The sequence below is a fragment of the Nelumbo lutea genome, chromosome 1 (assembly GCF_056320005.1).
Source record: "Nelumbo lutea isolate HS-2025 chromosome 1, American lotus-T2T, whole genome shotgun sequence".
Classification (NCBI taxonomy): Eukaryota; Viridiplantae; Streptophyta; class Magnoliopsida; order Proteales; family Nelumbonaceae; genus Nelumbo; species Nelumbo lutea.
In genome coordinates this window covers 154746235-154762741 of record NC_142684.1, presented here as the reverse complement: position 1 = coordinate 154762741, position 16507 = coordinate 154746235, and the positions used below count along the sequence as shown (strand labels likewise).

General features: G+C 47.3%; 1 pseudogene; it reads left to right on the top strand.

The window, feature by feature from the left end:
- The first annotated feature begins 779 nt into the window (after positions 1-779).
- LOC148878537 (CBS domain-containing protein CBSX5-like) lies at positions 780-1866 on the top strand (annotated as a pseudogene).
- Positions 1867-16507: the final 14641 nt, after the last annotated feature.

The following is a 16507-nucleotide window of genomic DNA, read 5'->3' as shown; positions in this document are numbered from 1 at the left end:
AAGTAGGAAATGGCATTAAACCGATGTTTTAAAAATTGGTGTTGTTTGACAGTTAGGTGCCATTAGGCATCACATAAGTTGAACAGTAAATACACAGCAGGGTGTTGAGAGAAATATTAAAAAATGAGGGAAAACTCCTGATAGGTACCCTATACTTTAGGTCGAGTGCCAATTTAGTACCCAAACTTTAAAATGCGACAAACTAGTATCCGAACTTTCATTTTGTGACAATCTAGTACCTATCGTTAATGGATTGTCAGTTATGTATATCATGTGACCTCATGTGCGATTTAAGACTTTTAAAAATGTCAAAATTACCCTTAAACACTATTCATCATCTTCTTTCTCAATAAAATGAAACTGAGCCCAAATACACTGTTCATCATCTTCTTTCTCAAGAAAATGAAGATCATGTTCCAAGAACTCAAATCTCTTGATGGAGGTGAACCATCAATCAGACGTTCTTCGCCGCACCGAAGAATGCTTGCAGCAATGGCTGAGTGCGCAGGTGGCTCCCTATTGAATCGAATGGTAAGGTGGGTCCCGCAGCTCTCTAAACCACATTATCTTGCGAACAAGAGATTTGGGTTCCCAGAACCTTATTTGGGTTCTAGGAAACTCTATCTATAAATGCTCCACACCTTTGGCAATACAATGCCACCTTTCCAGGTTCCCACCACCATCGTTGAGTCTCGTCATTTCAAGGGTCTGTCTCGTTCTGCATCCATCTTAGGGTTTGTTTCTGCAAGGCTTCTGTCCAGAGTTTCTTCTTCTCTTGCATGGCAATTAGCTTGTTGGTTCGCGATGTATCCGATCTCTATCTTGGAAAGCCAGCGTTGAGGTCACTCTCCATTTTCGCCACCATCAACGATGTACTTGTTGATGCTCAAGGGGTCGGGTGACAACTTTCTTAGTGTTTGGAGTTGTAATCATTCCTCGAATGCAAAAGCTGGCTTCAAGGATTGTCGATGTGTCGTGAACCTTTGCATGGTTGGTGTGATCTACTATCTCTATAAAGAGGAGAACCTCGCTTCCCCTTCCTCTGTGCTTAAATCTCCAGTCTTTGTTCTTCTCATGAAGCCAACAGGAATAGTGACCTATTAGGAATGGGTACTTCATTTTACTTCATTTGTTCTTCTTGAGCCTCTGTAAAGAGGATTGTCGATGTGTTTGTGTTTTTACTTCATTTCACTTAATATCTTCCATGAAAATTCTTCTGGGAATGGTTACTATTTTGTTAAACCCACTGCTTTTCTGCCTCTAAAGTCTCAATCTGATTATGATTTCTTTTGTCGGGAACATTTGAGACCGACCAAGGTGACATGGGAGCTAGCTCTTCAGCCATGAACTTTCGAACCAGGGGACATCTGGGTGGGTTCTTGATTTGGAACGTTGGAAATTGCAAATCAACATTGCTCCTTGCATTAACGAGATTGCACCGTAAAACTAAGAGGTTGGGGGAAAGAATCGTGGAGGATGACAACAAGGAGACGCGTCCTGGCCATTGGATATCACGATCTGGCCTATTCCATCGTGGATTTGATCTCTAGTTCCTTGTCTCAGCAGACCTCCGTCGTCGTCGTAGATGATGATGGGAAATTGATCAGGGAGATCTCTCCATACACCCTAGCAAGCTGAGATGAAACAGTCGCAGTGGCAATTACAACCCTCTCAGCGGGCGATTTAATGGCTTACATCGACTACAGTGGTCTGCCAGAAGCCCTGGTGCAGGTGGTGAAGGCAAGGTTGAAAGAGAGGAAGTTGGAAGGAATGTTGGAGGAATTCTCCCTGTCATCATGTTCGTCAGACAAGGAGTCCTTTTCGTCGTCAACAAGGGCGCCACTGCGGTTGCGCAGGTATAGCTGACAGGGAAGTTACTCGGCGAGGATGGTGGGGAGAGCGGAGGCCTCTCTCTGCACTAGTACTTCATCGATGAAGTAGTTAAACAAGTACGTAATTGTGGAAGGTTGTGAGTTTACACTTGAAGGATGTTTTGTCTTTTTTCATGCTATTTAACGGCTGATTAACGACATGTATTAAATTGTCGTAAAATCAAAGTTCGGCTACTAGATTATCGCATTTTGAAGTTTGGGTACTAAATTGGCACTCAACCTAAAGTATAGGGTACCTATCGGGAATTTTCCCAAAAATGATGCATGTTTTTCCTAATTATTGGCTCTCACACAAATTAAGACAAGCATTTTGGAATAAACACCTATCTGGCAGTGAACTAGCATTGTTTCTTTAATAAGCGGCCACAAAACCAAACACCATTTGAAAGGTTAGGTGACTATTTGAATGGTTCAATCATCACTATCAATACATGTTGAAAAACATTGCATTCAATAGAACTAATGGGAAAAGAGGATCCGTGTGCCCAACTTGATATTTTACATACAAGACTTAGATGATGATCAAGGTTTTTAAAACTGAACGGTCATGGGTCTGGTTCTCGGGTCGAACGGTCCGATCGTTCGAACTAAACGGATGACCCGTTCTGACAAGCCGAATGGTTATGAGTTTGGTTCTTGGGTCAAACGTTCGACCGCTTGAGTCAGTGGTTGATGACCAAATCAATGGTTTTTGGCAAAAATAATGATTATGGGGTAAAATAGAATCGGTTCCCGATTTTCTTGGTCCGGTTTTGAAAACCATGATGATGATAATAATAAGGAAAAATTCCCAATCAGTACCCTGCACTTTGGGCCTAATGCCACTTTGGTCCCTAAACTTTAAAATGCAACAATTCAGCACCCAAACTTTGAAAATGTATCAATCCAGTACATGCCATTAACCAGCCATTAAGTGGCATTTGAAAAGACACAAATGTCCTTCGAGTGTCATCTAATTCTCTTTATCGACCATCCAAATGTTGACAAAAAATGAATAGTCTCAAATCCTTACTTCTACTATTCACAAAAGTTAGGGTCATGTCTCAATGGGCATTCTGGTGACCTCAACTTTATTAAATAAAAGAGGCAAGGATTTGAGACTGTTCATTTTTTATCAATGTTTGGATGGTTGATAAAAAAATAGATGACACTCGAAGGACATTTGTGTCATTTCAAAGTGACACTAGACACAAAATACAAGGTACAAATAGGAAATTTTCCTTAATAATAATGATGACATAGTGTATCATAATGGATGGATAAAATAGTAATTTTATATAATGAGGCGGAAATAAAAGATAAAAAATAAAGATATAAATCAATATTGTATTATCTGCTTTATATATTACTAAAATAAGATTGCATGCTAAGAAGATATATGATATATGGTATATGGCAATGTTTTCAACCCATCGTTAACCCAGTCGGTCGAACCATGTGAACCGTCACCTGGCTAGGATTTCAGGTCTAATTTAGTCAAAACCCATTAGGATGGTAAAAAACTGTCAACTTGGTCAAGAACCGTTCGATCCAATGACTGAGTCGCGGGTTGCACATTCAATGCATGCAAACTTTCGAAGGCCATAACTTTGCACTTTGATGTCCGATTAGGTGATTTTTTTTTAATTTGGGTTAACTTTTCGAGATCTATGCACCCCTATGTACCATATGCACCTTGCTGAAAGGAGGGAGAGATCCATCGTATGGATGCCAATAATGCAGTGGAATAAGGTGGGCGAATTTCAAAAATTTCTCTCCTTCCTTCCAACTAGGAATCATATTTCCTGATTTTTTAATACAATAATCAATGATCTAATCGAACCAAAACTGAACCAGATCTGAACTAAAGAGAAAGGGAAGGGTTATACCTGATACGGATAAACGGCATCTCCCAATGTCGGTGTTCATGCCCAAAGAATACTCCCAAGATCTGCTCCCACTGAAGATGACGCAGTGATATTGGAACAGAACCAACAGTGTTTGTCCTACAAACCAAATTCTTCACAAGAATTCGGTGAAGCCAAGAGCACCGTACACAACCAGCCTTTCAGCAAAGACTGATATCAAGAACACCTTCTTGACCTTTCCCTCTCAGAGAGATCGAACTAGGCAGTGAATGGCGGCAATGGCTGAAGGAGAACTCTAGAGCTGAAGTTGGCGTATTTGCTTTTCTTCTCTCTAGGGTTTCTAAGATCCTATCTTAGACTGCAGAAGGAGAGAGTGCTAAAACCCTTGGTTCGAATTCTAGTCTAGTAATTCAACCTTAGCGTTTCTCATCATTCTTAGTGATTAAGAAACCTCCTAATCCCATTAGGAGTTATCCTAATCCAAATCTGTATTTGGATAGGGAATTATCTTAATCCTATTTGCAGATAAGGTTAACCCACTCCTAATCTTATCAGGAGATTACCATATTCAAATCTTTATTTGAATCTCAGATCCGCCCCTTTAAGTGGGTAGTTAAATCTGCTAGTTCAAAATGGGCTTTAGGCCCAATAAGTATTAAGTGCTCAGTAGGCTTCCAAATTGTTGCCCAGTTGGGCTTCTTTGTATGGCATGGGACCCAAGCATTGATCTACACATCAGCCACATGGGTTCGGCCCATCCTTTGTTACAAGGCCTAGCCAAATTCACTAGAGAGCCCAGTGAACCCCTTGAGCCCATCACATGGACTCTATGGGCCCAGCACTTACACTAAGTGGTCATTGGGCCAAACCAACTTATAAAAACCCAAGGATTATGGGCAGATGCAAGATTAGCCCATCAGGTGTAACCCTAAATGGCCTTACACTTAACCTCTCAGCCCATAATGATCAAACACTGTCTGACAAGAGAGGACCTCTCCCTCGGCTACAAGGAACAGTGTTGCACTCTTTGCTCATATGGATTTCGGGAATTAAAACCATTTGCAAACATTTTGAAACCGTATATATCTATATATCTTATATATAAATTTTGCAAAACAAAAATTCCAACAATTGAAATCAACTGCCGGCAGTTTGGTTTCCATTAGAGAGAGTGCATCCCCGATCATTACCTTTGTCCGACAAAGGGGCTGATCTTGTCACTATGATCACCCACTCAGATGAATTCTCAGACTGTCCCAACATACCCAGGTTCTGACCCCCACTAAGGATCTCACTGATTGGCATATCAAAGACAGCCCAATCCGACACCTAGTATAGTATCATAATCGAGTCTAGGGGTTTGGTGTAACTTTTCAGTTTTGCCCATAAATCACCAAGGTCCAGGGCAATACTGGAAATCTGGTCCGGTTCAAAGATTCAATTCATCCTACACTGCATGTGCTTTGGATCTCACCCTGGCAGCTGAGACAGGCCACCCCAACACTTGGCAGCACACTAGTGTCAACCTTATCAGGATAGGTCTCCCCAGGCCGACCCACTGGCTGTGAACAATTTAAACTAACACGAGTCTCATTAAGTGTCTAGTTTAAGGGTCTTACACAAAAACATACCACACAACACGAATCAAACATGCACTTTATTCATTTACACTAAATGTCAAAAGTACATCAAAACTGATTGGAGCTAAGGGCATACAAAACTGTCTAACACTTGCCCCGCTATTTTTGCGAAAGAAACCCATTTTTTGGCCTCAAATTGCAATTTGTAATATTTTTATATATAAAAATTAAAAACTGAATTAAAAAATATAAAATCAATATAAAATAACACATATAACATATCTAAAACATATTTACATCATATATGTGTGTGTGTGTGTATATATATATATATATATATATATATATGTATACATTTTTAATTTGTTTGTTATATGATGGAACATGTATGGAACAACAGTCCCTAAAAGTATCTACAATTGAGAAGAAGTTTTTTTAGTACTTTGGATCAAGTAAAAATTTGGTTTTCAAACTTTAAAATGCGATTATTCAATACCTACCGTTAATGGACCATCGACCAACACCATCATGTGACATCATATGCAGATTAAATAATTAAAAACGCCAAAATTATCTTTGTTGATAATTTTGGGCCATTTTACCCTTTCTCTTTAAACAAATAAAAGAAGGGATAGTCCTAAATTGAAAGACCAGAAAGGGAGGATCTCCGATCTCCATTGCTTAGAAAATGGCACATTGATATAGGTTATTATAGTATTTACATCTTTTTATGCATTGATTGACGGCCTGTTAGGAACCAAATTGTCACGTTTGAAAGTTAAGGTAATAGATTATTGCATTTTAAAAACTGGAGACGAAATTGTCATATTTGTATTTGTATATAGAGTAATGTATACAAAGTGCAGAATCTTAGGCTCCATTTGGTTTGTGGGGTGGGGATGAGCTCTCTCATTTTTTTTGAGGGAAAGAGAGGGATGGGATAAGAAAGTGTGGGATGTCAGATCCCAAAATCATGGATTTGGGGTTGCACCGAAACTATGTGGTCCCGGTGGAAAATTTTGGGAAAGCATTGTTACAACTGAAAGAACCACCGTTAATGGCCTTCTTCTTCACCTAGCAAGGGACTAGTGTGAGGGGCAACGACGATCTCCCTCCATCTTCCTCTTCTCCCTTCTCCCTCACCTTCTTCCTGTCTTCACCAGATCTGCGGCGATCTGCGAGGGGCACTCTTATTCTTCCTGTCTTCACCATATCTGTGGCGAACCAGGGCAAACCAGGCAGAAGTGAGAAAGAGAGAGGGGATGTGTAGATCTATCGCCGCTGCAACTTGCAACAGTGGTGACGAAACGGAGCAAGAGAGAAAATGGGGGAAGAGGGGAAGAAGAAGGAGAAGAGAGAGGATAGGAAATGGAAGCCGAAGATGGGTTCAGATCCGCTGCTTCTCTTCCTGGTCGTCACTCTGTTCAGTCGAGAGGAGGACGAAGGTGAATAGTGGATTACTTCGTAAATTTCTCCCCCTTTTTACATTTTCCCATCCCATCCCAATAAAACCAAACAATATAAACTTAATTTTTTACACTTTTCCATTCCATCCCATCTCATCTTTTTTCATTCCACCCAAATCTTCCCATAAATGAAACGAAGGCTTATATTTTATATTTTGTATGTATTTACACTATAAATATTTGTATTTGTACTTGATGAAGTGCGATCCGGCCGGTCTTAGCTGTCAACGACCTTGCTTCCGAACTGGGTAGCAGGGAACCTGAAACGGAGGAGATGAGGAAGCTCCGGGGGGAACCCGGTGTAGCGGCTCCAAAGCTCAAGTTAGAATCCTTCAAAAGCAAGATAACACCAAATAGCGCAAAGTTTGCATACCTTCTTTGTTGGGGGCAGGGGGCTCTTATAATCACTTCGAACACTCACTCCGAGGCCCTTGTCAGGTCGGGTATGATTACCCTTATGCTTGTTAATTCGGCCGTCGTCCTTTCTGCTGGGACAGAACCGTCACTGCCTAATCGTCTCTCTAACTGGAGATGGCAGTGTCAGTGGCGGTGGCAGGTGGCCGTTTAGAGTGCGGCCGCCAAGCGTCAGATCCCAAGTCAGTTAGGTGCGGCGCCCTCGGGCACGGACTTCCTCTGTGTCAGGCATGGTATGACTTGTTTGGTTTTGGTGCCCAGAAGGTGATGCGGAGTGGTGAGCGAGGCAAAGTCTTGAGTTCGGAGGTATCTATAGGGCAGGTTAGTTCGGCGAGATGTATCCCAAACGGTTACAAGGCAGGCCAGTTCAGCGAGGTCTACCCCGAGCTGTTACAAGGTTAGCCAGTTCGGCGAGGTACATCCCGAGCTGTTACAAGGTTGGCCAGTTCGGCGAGGTATATCCCGAGCTGTTACAAGGTTGGCCAGTTCGGCGAGGTATATCCCGAGCTGTTACAAGGTTGGCCAGTTCGACGAGGTATATCCCGAGCTGTTACAAGGTTGGCTAGTTCGGATTACTCTGGTTTTGGGCCAAGGGTGAGTTCGGGCCCCCCGTAGGGACTTCGGTCTGCTGGTGTCCCCTTGTTCACGCCTTAGGCTTGGCTCTTTTGCCGAGCTATTGTTTCTGCCACGTGTCACATAACTGTGAGGTCAGGCCAAATCTTCCTTCATCAATTGCCCCCCACTCCTCGCGACAAGGGTCTTGCCCTGGTGTGGGGAGTTTCGCGAGGTAGTAGGTGGATTTGTCCCGTCTTTCGAATCTTGACTGCGTGAGTTGCTTTTGCCAGGGTTCGTCGGTTTCCGAGAAGGCTGAAAACGTGCCTACTCATAAATGTTGATGGTTGTGACAATGCGCGTTTTAAATTTTAAAAATTCGCGTCGCTAGGACGTGACAGCGGGTCATTCAAAAAGGCATGCCACTACTGTACATGCACGGGCGGCTGTTAGGGAGACGTGCTGTGCAGTCAGTTTCGGAAAGACGCGTGTCGGCGCGATGTCGGTTTCAAGAAGGCGTGCGCTGACATTTCGCTCTTTTCGGAAAGACATGCGCCAATCACGTCTCGACCTTATGGGATGTGCGGTCAGCAAAAACGTGGGTCGTCGGATCGTCTTTGATCTGCATGGTCGATTCTTGGTTACTGTAGCTATAAATAGTGGGGGACCCTAGTCGATTTGTCACTTCTGCGTTTTGTCTACTGAGCTCACGTCCAACTTTTTAGCTCGCATCCAAGTTTTTTCCATCTTGCATCAAGGCTGATTACATAGCCTTCAAGGTTCTTTGGCTTGTTCCCGTCTCCGTAGCCTTCAAAACTTTCTTCCGGTGAGTACCTTCCTGAATCCACCTTTTCCTCAATGTTTAGCTTTGATAGCTCAGACGACTCTTCAAATAGGGCCGACGTAGGTTCTTCCAATCGAGTCGTGTCCCCCGACTGCCTCAGTGATCCTGAGGTGGAACTCGAGGACTATGAACTAGTAGGCTGAGCCGCTTGGGGCAGTTTGGCGTCTACCTCTCGCCGAGGTCGAATGCTAGACAGGTTTGGTCCCTCGACCATGACGCCTGAGGGGCTTCAATCCATACTTATGTCTTACAACCTTCCTAGGGGGTATACATATTTTATTCCTTCGGGTAGCTTTCCTTGGGAACACGGTCCTGATGAGATCGTGATTTTTCGAGAGCAGCTCGCTGCGGGGTTGCGACTTCCTTTCCACCCCCTTCTCGTCGAAGTCATAAACCACTTCGGTGTCACCATTGGCCAACTTCATCCAAACTCTATTCGGAACCTGGTGGGGACAGTTTCCCTTTTTTGCGAGCAGAATTTCCCCTTGGACTTAGAGATATTCTCCTCCATCTTGATGCTCAAGAGACAGGCGGGTTCTCTTCCTGGGGGAAGACAGACGTATTACCTTTCTCCTCCCCAGGGTTTTGAGCTTCTGCACGATCTTCCTAATAAGGTCCAGGCGTGGAAGCGGGACTACTTCGGTGTGCGAAGTGCACAAGGATGGCCCTTTCAGACCGGGTGGGGTGAGGCCGCTCCTGATTCAGGTGTTACTCTCGATAAAGAGACGGTGAAGGGCCTCCGGCAATGGGCACGGCAAGGTTTAAAGTGCCATCACTATTTAACGGAGGCCAAGCTTATTGCGGCCGGCCTGAGTTCGGGTAGGTTTCTAGCTATGCGGTTTCTTGCTTGCTTTGTTCTTTCATTTTTCTGATGTCGAACTCGTTTCTACAGGTGTGATGGATGCGGAGAGAACTCGTGGGGGGCGTCTGTTCCAATGTATGAAGAGGAGGAAGCAGGTCACCAAGTGAACTCGTACTGAGCTGCCCCTGGATGAGGAGCCCCAAGTTCCAGACCACACGCCGAAGGATCTGCCCAGGGAGCCCGAGGTGACTCCACCGATGCATGAAACTGCCGGGGCGCCTTACGCTGAGACCACTCATACGGGCACTCCTACATACTCAAGTGCTTTTGCTCACTCTGGGTCCGCTCATACGCGGGCTGGGCCCTTGGGTTCGGGAGCTCAAGGGGAGTTCAGGAGTGTGTTGACGCCGAACTACGCTCTTCAGAAGAGTAGGGAGGCTACTTTCCCTGAGGAGATTGCGGTGTGGACCGATCTTCCTTTGAATCAGGTCGCCTGTCGCGCCGTAACACATGCTATGGTGGTAAGTTAGATTCCATCTGCCTATTTCATTTTCTGTTGCTTTTGCTGTTATTGCTCACTTGTTTCTTTTGGTAGGTGAATTCTTCAATTCATGCCTTAGCGGCCCAAGTGGAGAGGAGCTCACGACAGGCGCGAGCTGCTGAGGCTGCTGCTCATGCTGCTGAAGAAGCTTTCCGTGCTGTAGAGGCGAATACCCGAGCTGCTAAGGCGGCCACTTATGCTGCCGAAGAGGCTGCTCGTGTCGCGATGGCCAGGCAGGCAAGGTCTCAGCGTGACGCCGAGGCCACGGGGGTAGTTGTCAAGCATATGGCGGACTTGAAGTTGGATTTACAGCATCAAGTCGAATATCTTCAGGAGGACATCAGGGAGAGAACATAGATTTTTTCCCAAGGCACTGAAGATGCCAAGAAGAAGGCTGTTGAAGACTACATTGCCTCTCCGCGTTTTGACGATCTGATGGTGGATTCTTATAGGAGGGGGTTCAAACTAAGCAGGTGGATGATCCGGAATACATACCACGACCTCTTGCAACGGAATAGATAATCTTTTTGCCCAAGTGTTTCTTTTCCCCGAACCGATTCTTTGTCGAACTGAATATGCTACTTTCTTGTCCGGGTTATTATACTTCCGCGACCTGTTTTGCCGCGAAGGCTTTTTGTAGCGAACTGGTTTTTTGTCGAGCTGATAATATGCTCGACTTCTTTGCTTGTTTACGCCAAGGTTCCTCTTGGCTCTGCATTGTGGCACATAGGACCTGATTCCGTCCACTTCGCTTGGCGGTTTATAGGTAGTATCGCCTTAAGTTCATGATGTTCCACGCTCGAGGTACTTGTTTGCCTTCCAAGGTTTCGAGTTCGTATGCCCCCCCGAGTGCTATTTTTACTTTATAGGGCCCTTCCCAGTTTGGTCCAAGTTTGCCCACGCCGGGTTCGGGCACCATAATCTTACGAAGGACCAGGTCACCGACTCGGAAGCTTCGTTGCTTTACTCTGGTATTGTAGTAGTGAGCTACCTGCTGCTGGTATGCCACTGTTCGGATGTGCGCGAGGTCCCTTACCTCGTCCAATAGGTCAAGGTTGGTACGTAACTCGTCTCCGTTCGTCCGATCGTCGTATGTTTCTAGTCGCAATGTTGGTACTTCAATTTCTGCCGGGATCACTGCTTCAGTGTCGTAGGTGAGGTTGAAGGGGGTTTCTCCCATGGCGGTTTTTTCTGTAGTTCGGTGAGCCCATAAGACACTTGGTAGCTCTTCGGCCCACAATCCCTTAGCTCGATCCAGACGTGCTTTCAGTCTGCGCAGGATGGCTCTATTCATTACTTCCGTCTGACCGTTTGCTTGCGGGTGCACGACTGATGTGAAGTTTTGCCGAATCCCCATGTTCTGGCACCACTCTTGGAACTTGATATCCTCGAACTGCTTGCCGTTGTCAGAGATTAGTACCCGAGGTAACCTGAAGCGACATACTATGCTCTTCCAAAAGAAGTTCTGTATGTTTCGGGCCGTAACAATTGCCAGAAGTTCGGCTTCTATCCACTTCGTAAAGTAATCTACTACAACAAATAGGAATTTTCTTCCACCTGTTGCTGGTGGGAATGGCCCCAGGAGGTCGATGCCCCATTGTGCAAAGGGCCACGGGCTAGCGAGGTATTTGAGGTCGGAGGTAGGTTGATGGTGGATATTGGCGTGCTTCTGACACTTATCGCATTTTCTGACGAGCTCGACAGCTTCTGCCTTCATCGTTGGCTAGTAGTATCCTTGTCGAAGTGTTTTTTGGGCGAGTGCTTTGCCCCCCAAGTGTCCGCTGCACAGGCCTTCATGAGTGTCGCGGAGTACGAACTCGGCTTCGGCAGGTTGCAGGCAACGCAAGTAGGGGAGCGTGTACGATCGCCGGTATAACCGTTCGTCTATTATGATGTATTTGGCTGCCTGGCGCTGCACCCTCTTGGCCGCATTGCGTTCTGCAGGGAGGGTTCCATCTATCAAGAAGCTCGCGAGTGAGTCGATCCAGCTCAGCTCTGCTTCCAAGATGGGAGCGACCTCCTCTGTCCCCCCGAGAATACTAGGCCAAGGTAAGTTCTCTATCTAAACAGTTCTCATGTTGTTGTGACTTGTGCTGGCTAACCGGGACAGAGTGTCGACCTCAGTGTTCTCTGACCTCGGGATTTGCCTGATGAAGTGTGACTGGAAGTTGAGCAGGGCTACTTTTACTTTCGCCAAATATGCGATCATGGAGAGCTCGCGTGCTTCATACTCGCCCGTAACTTGGTTGACCAGGAGCTGGGAATCGCTGCAGATGACCAAGTGTTTTGCCTTTACCTTTCGCACTAGGTCCAGCCCAGCTACTAGTGCTTCGTACTCTGCCTCGTTGTTGGATGCCGCAAACTCAAAGAGTAGTGCGTATTCTAATTTTGTACCGCCCGGGCCGCATAAGACTATTCCAGCTCCGCTGCCTTGCCGGTTCACAGAACCATACACGTGAAGGATCTAGGGCTCCTCATCCCAGTTCGCGTTTCGCCTGACTAGGAGAGATGCCACACTGGCTGCTACTTCACGAGGTTTAGACTCTATTGGCTCGGGAGCTCCGGGCTCGACCTGTGGGACTTCGTGGCTGAAAGTGCACTCGGTGATAAAATCTGCCAAAGCTTGTGCCTTAATAGCAGTTCTTGGTTTGTACTGGAGGTCGTACTCGCTGAGTTCGATGGCCCATTTCGTCAATCGACCGGAAACCTCGGGTTTGAGTAAAACTTGTCTCAGAGGTTTGTCAGTCAGGACGATGACGGTGTGAGCCTAGAAGTATGGGCGGAGTTTCCGAGCTGCTGTCACTAGTGCGTATGCTAGCTTTTCTATCTGCGGGTACCTTGTCGCTGCTCCCTGCAAAATTTTACTAACATAATAGATGGGTCACTAGACCCGGTCTGTTTCTTTTATTAGTACCAAACCGACCACCTCGTCGCTTGCCAAGAGGTACAGTTCTAAGGCCTCACCCTCCTCGGGCTGGGCTAAAGTTGACACACTAGCGAGGTAACCTTTTAGCTCGTCAAACGCGAGATGGCAGTCCTAGGTCCACTCGAACCCTTTGCCTTTGATTGCTTTGAAGAAAGGTAGGCAGCGGTATGCCGATTTGGACATGAAGCGGCTTAGAGCGGCTATGCGGCCGTTTAGCCTCTGAACTTCTTTTACTTTCCGAGGTGGTCTCATATCTAGAATGGCTTTTATCTTGTCCGGGTTGGCCTCAATACCACGCCGATTGACAATGTACCCTAGGAATTTGCCCGAGGTGACGCCGAAGACTCATTTGTTGGGGTTCAATTTCATGCTAAACTGACGTAGGATTTGGAAGACAGAATCTAAGTCTTGTATTAATTCTTGTGAAAATCGAGTCTTGACGACCATGTCATCTACATAGCATTCTATCTTCGTGCCAATCAGGGGCCAAAACAACCTATTTACAAGTCTTTGGAAAATCGCCCCGGCATTTTTTAATCCGAAGGGCATGACCTTGTAGCGATATAGGCCGAACTCGGTTATGAAGCTGGTTTTTTCCTCATCGGATGGGTCCATCCGGACTTGGTTGTAGCCCGAGTTGGCATCCAAGAAGATTAGCAACTCATTTCCCGAGGTCGCGTCCACTAGGCAGTCAATTCTGGGGAGGGGGAAGTAATCTTTCGGGCAAGCTCGGTTCAGGTCGGTGTAGTCGACGCACATGCGCCACTTGCCATTTGCCTTTTTTACCAACACCAGGTTGGCCACCCAGCTCGGGTAATGGACTTCCCTTATAAAGTTTGCTACAAGGAGCTTCTCAACCTCCTCGTCGACCGCCCTCCAGCGTTCTGGGGCTAAGTTGCGTTTCTTCTGTCTAACGGGTCTAACTACAGGGTCAGTATTAAGTTTGTGAGTTATCAGGCCAGGGCTAATGCCGGGCATGTCAGCTGCGGACCAAGTGAAAATATCTAAAATTTGAAGTAAAAAACTCACAAGTTCGGTTCGTAGAGGTTCCTCGACGGAAGCTCCGATCTGAAGTGTGCGAGCTAGGTCCGTAGCCGAAGTCGGGATTGCGACCGTTTCCTCCGTGGGTGAAGCTCGTTCCTCACCTTGCTCTGCAGTCAGCTCCAGTTCGAGGTCGTCGGCCGCCTTGGTTTTTCCGCTCATGGCGGCAACATAACACTTGCGGGACTCGAGCTGGTTGCCCCACACTACCCCCACACCGAAGTCCGTAGGGAACTTCATGGCCAAATAGTAGGTGGAAACCACCACCCGTAAGATATGTGTGATCGGCCACCCTATTATGGCATTGTATGGGGAGGGGGTCGCGACCACCAGGAAATCATGGTTGAGTCTGACCGCAGAAGGCCATGTGCCGACTTCCACAGGTACTGTTATTTTTCCGAGGGGCCTGACTTCCTCTCCGCTGAAACCCACCAGGGGAGTGTTCACGGGCTTCAGCTCACTCCTCTGTAACTGTAGCTGATCAAATGCTGATTTAAAGAGGATGTTCATTGAGCTATCCGAATCTACGAGTACACGTCTGACCTCGAAGTCGTTGATCCTTAGTTTAATGACAAGCGCGTCATCATGGGGGTAGCGGACCCCTCGCGCGTCGTCCTCCGTGAAGAAGATTGGTTCTTCGGTCTTTGGTCTCTTTGGGAGGTTTCATTCTTCGAGGGCTGCTTCGCGAACTGAAGTCCGGGCCGCTGCCAAGGTACACCCTGCTACCACCGAACCTCCCACAATTACATGGATGGTTCCCCGAACTGGCCTCTCTTCCGAAGGCTGTCGCTGCAACGGTTCGGCAGGTCTGCTGCTAGACTCGGGGGCATCCTTTTCGTGCTCCCCTTGCCGACCTGCCTTATTATTATTATTGTTGTGCTGTACAAAGTTTCTCAAGTATCCGCGACGGATGAGCCCCTCTATCTCGTCCCAGAGGTTATTACACTGCTTGGTACTATGACCATGTTCTCTATGGAAACTACAATACAAATTCTTATTTCTCTCATTCGGATTTCCCTTTAGGCGAGGTGGCCACTTCACGTATGGGGCATCCTTGATCGTCATTAAGATCTTGGTCCGCCTTGTGTTTAACGGCGTGTAATCCATCCGAACTGCTAGGGGAGCTCGGAATGACTGGTTCGGCTTCGGCTCCAGGGCCGGGTTTTTTTCTGTCGACCGGGTGGGAGAGCTCGCCGTCCCTCTTTCTTTTCTTGTTCCCGCCTTCGGTTCGTTGGTTGATTTCTTCCTCTGTCCTCATGAACTTGTCCGCGAGCTTGAGGAATTCAGCCACGGTTGCGAGCTGGTTAGCCACCATGTGCCATTTGAATTCTTTGTGCGTTACCCCTCTTTTGGCCGCCGCGAGCTGCACTGCGGGGTCCAACTGCGGTATCTGCAAGCATGCTTCGTTGAATCGCTTGATGTAGCCCCGGATGGATTCTCCTTCCCTTTGGACTACTCCGAAGATGCTTTCCTCTGTTCTGGGGCACTGTTGGCTGGTGACAAAGTGTGCGGTGAAGGCCTGCACGAACTGGGCCCAGCACTTTATCGACCCGGGGGCCAGGTTCTTGTACCAAGTGCGGGCTACCCCCCTGAGGGTGGTGGTAAAGGCCACGCACATGCACGATTCACCGGCCCTGGCGAGGTACATTTGGGACTGAAATGCGTCAACGTGGTCGTTGGGATCGAATGACCCGTCATACTTGTCCAGAGGTGGGAGCTTGAAATTTTTGGGTAAGGGGACCGCCAGGAGTTCTGATGCGAGGGGGGAAGGAACCGAGAGAATCGGGGCAGCTCCTACCTCGTCCGAGCTCGTCTCTTTGCCTCTGAGCTCTGACAAGACACGGGTGGCGGTTTGGCGACTTCGTCGGTGCCTTCGTTGTTGAGTGGGCCTTGTACTGGCGCTGCTGGCCTCCGTGTTACCGAGCTTGATGGGCTCGGAATGCTGGTAGTATGCCGCTAGGGCACCGAATCGGTTTTCCGTGAGTGGGAACTCGGGCTTGGAGCGCCGGGGTGCCGACCTCGCGAGCGAGGTTCCCGACCCGCCTGCGAGTTGCGAGGCGGGGATGATATTTTTCTCTCTTCGGCCTGGGGATGAGGTCTGGCTGTTAGGGGGGTTATGGGACCGGGAGGCCTTTCCCTGGTGGGGGCGTCCATCCTGCGGGGAGGCCTTGACCGGGCTCGGAGCGGGGTGACGAGGTTGAAGTAGTGGTTGGTTCAATGGCAGTTGGGGGAACTGCTGTTGATAGTGATACTGGAAGATGTTGTGCAGTACTTGGTGCTGGTGAAGCTGGTGTTACTGGAACTGTTGCATTTGGGCTTGCATTACCCGCATGCACTGCATCAGGTCGTCCAACCGGTTTTGGCTGGCTGCCAGGGGGCGGCAGTCAGTTCAGTAAAGGTTGTCTCAATAGGGGGAGGAAAGGGGATGCTTGTGGTAGGGAGGTTTACGGGCGCCACTACTTGTGGCGTGTTCAAGCTGGGGATCCCATCCACCGAAAGGGGGATGGTGAACTGTCCAACGCACACCATGGGGACTTGAAGTTGTTCCCTGGTGGTGTTTGTCTCCATGCCACGTCTGGCGTTGCTGGAGGAGGCCATGAGT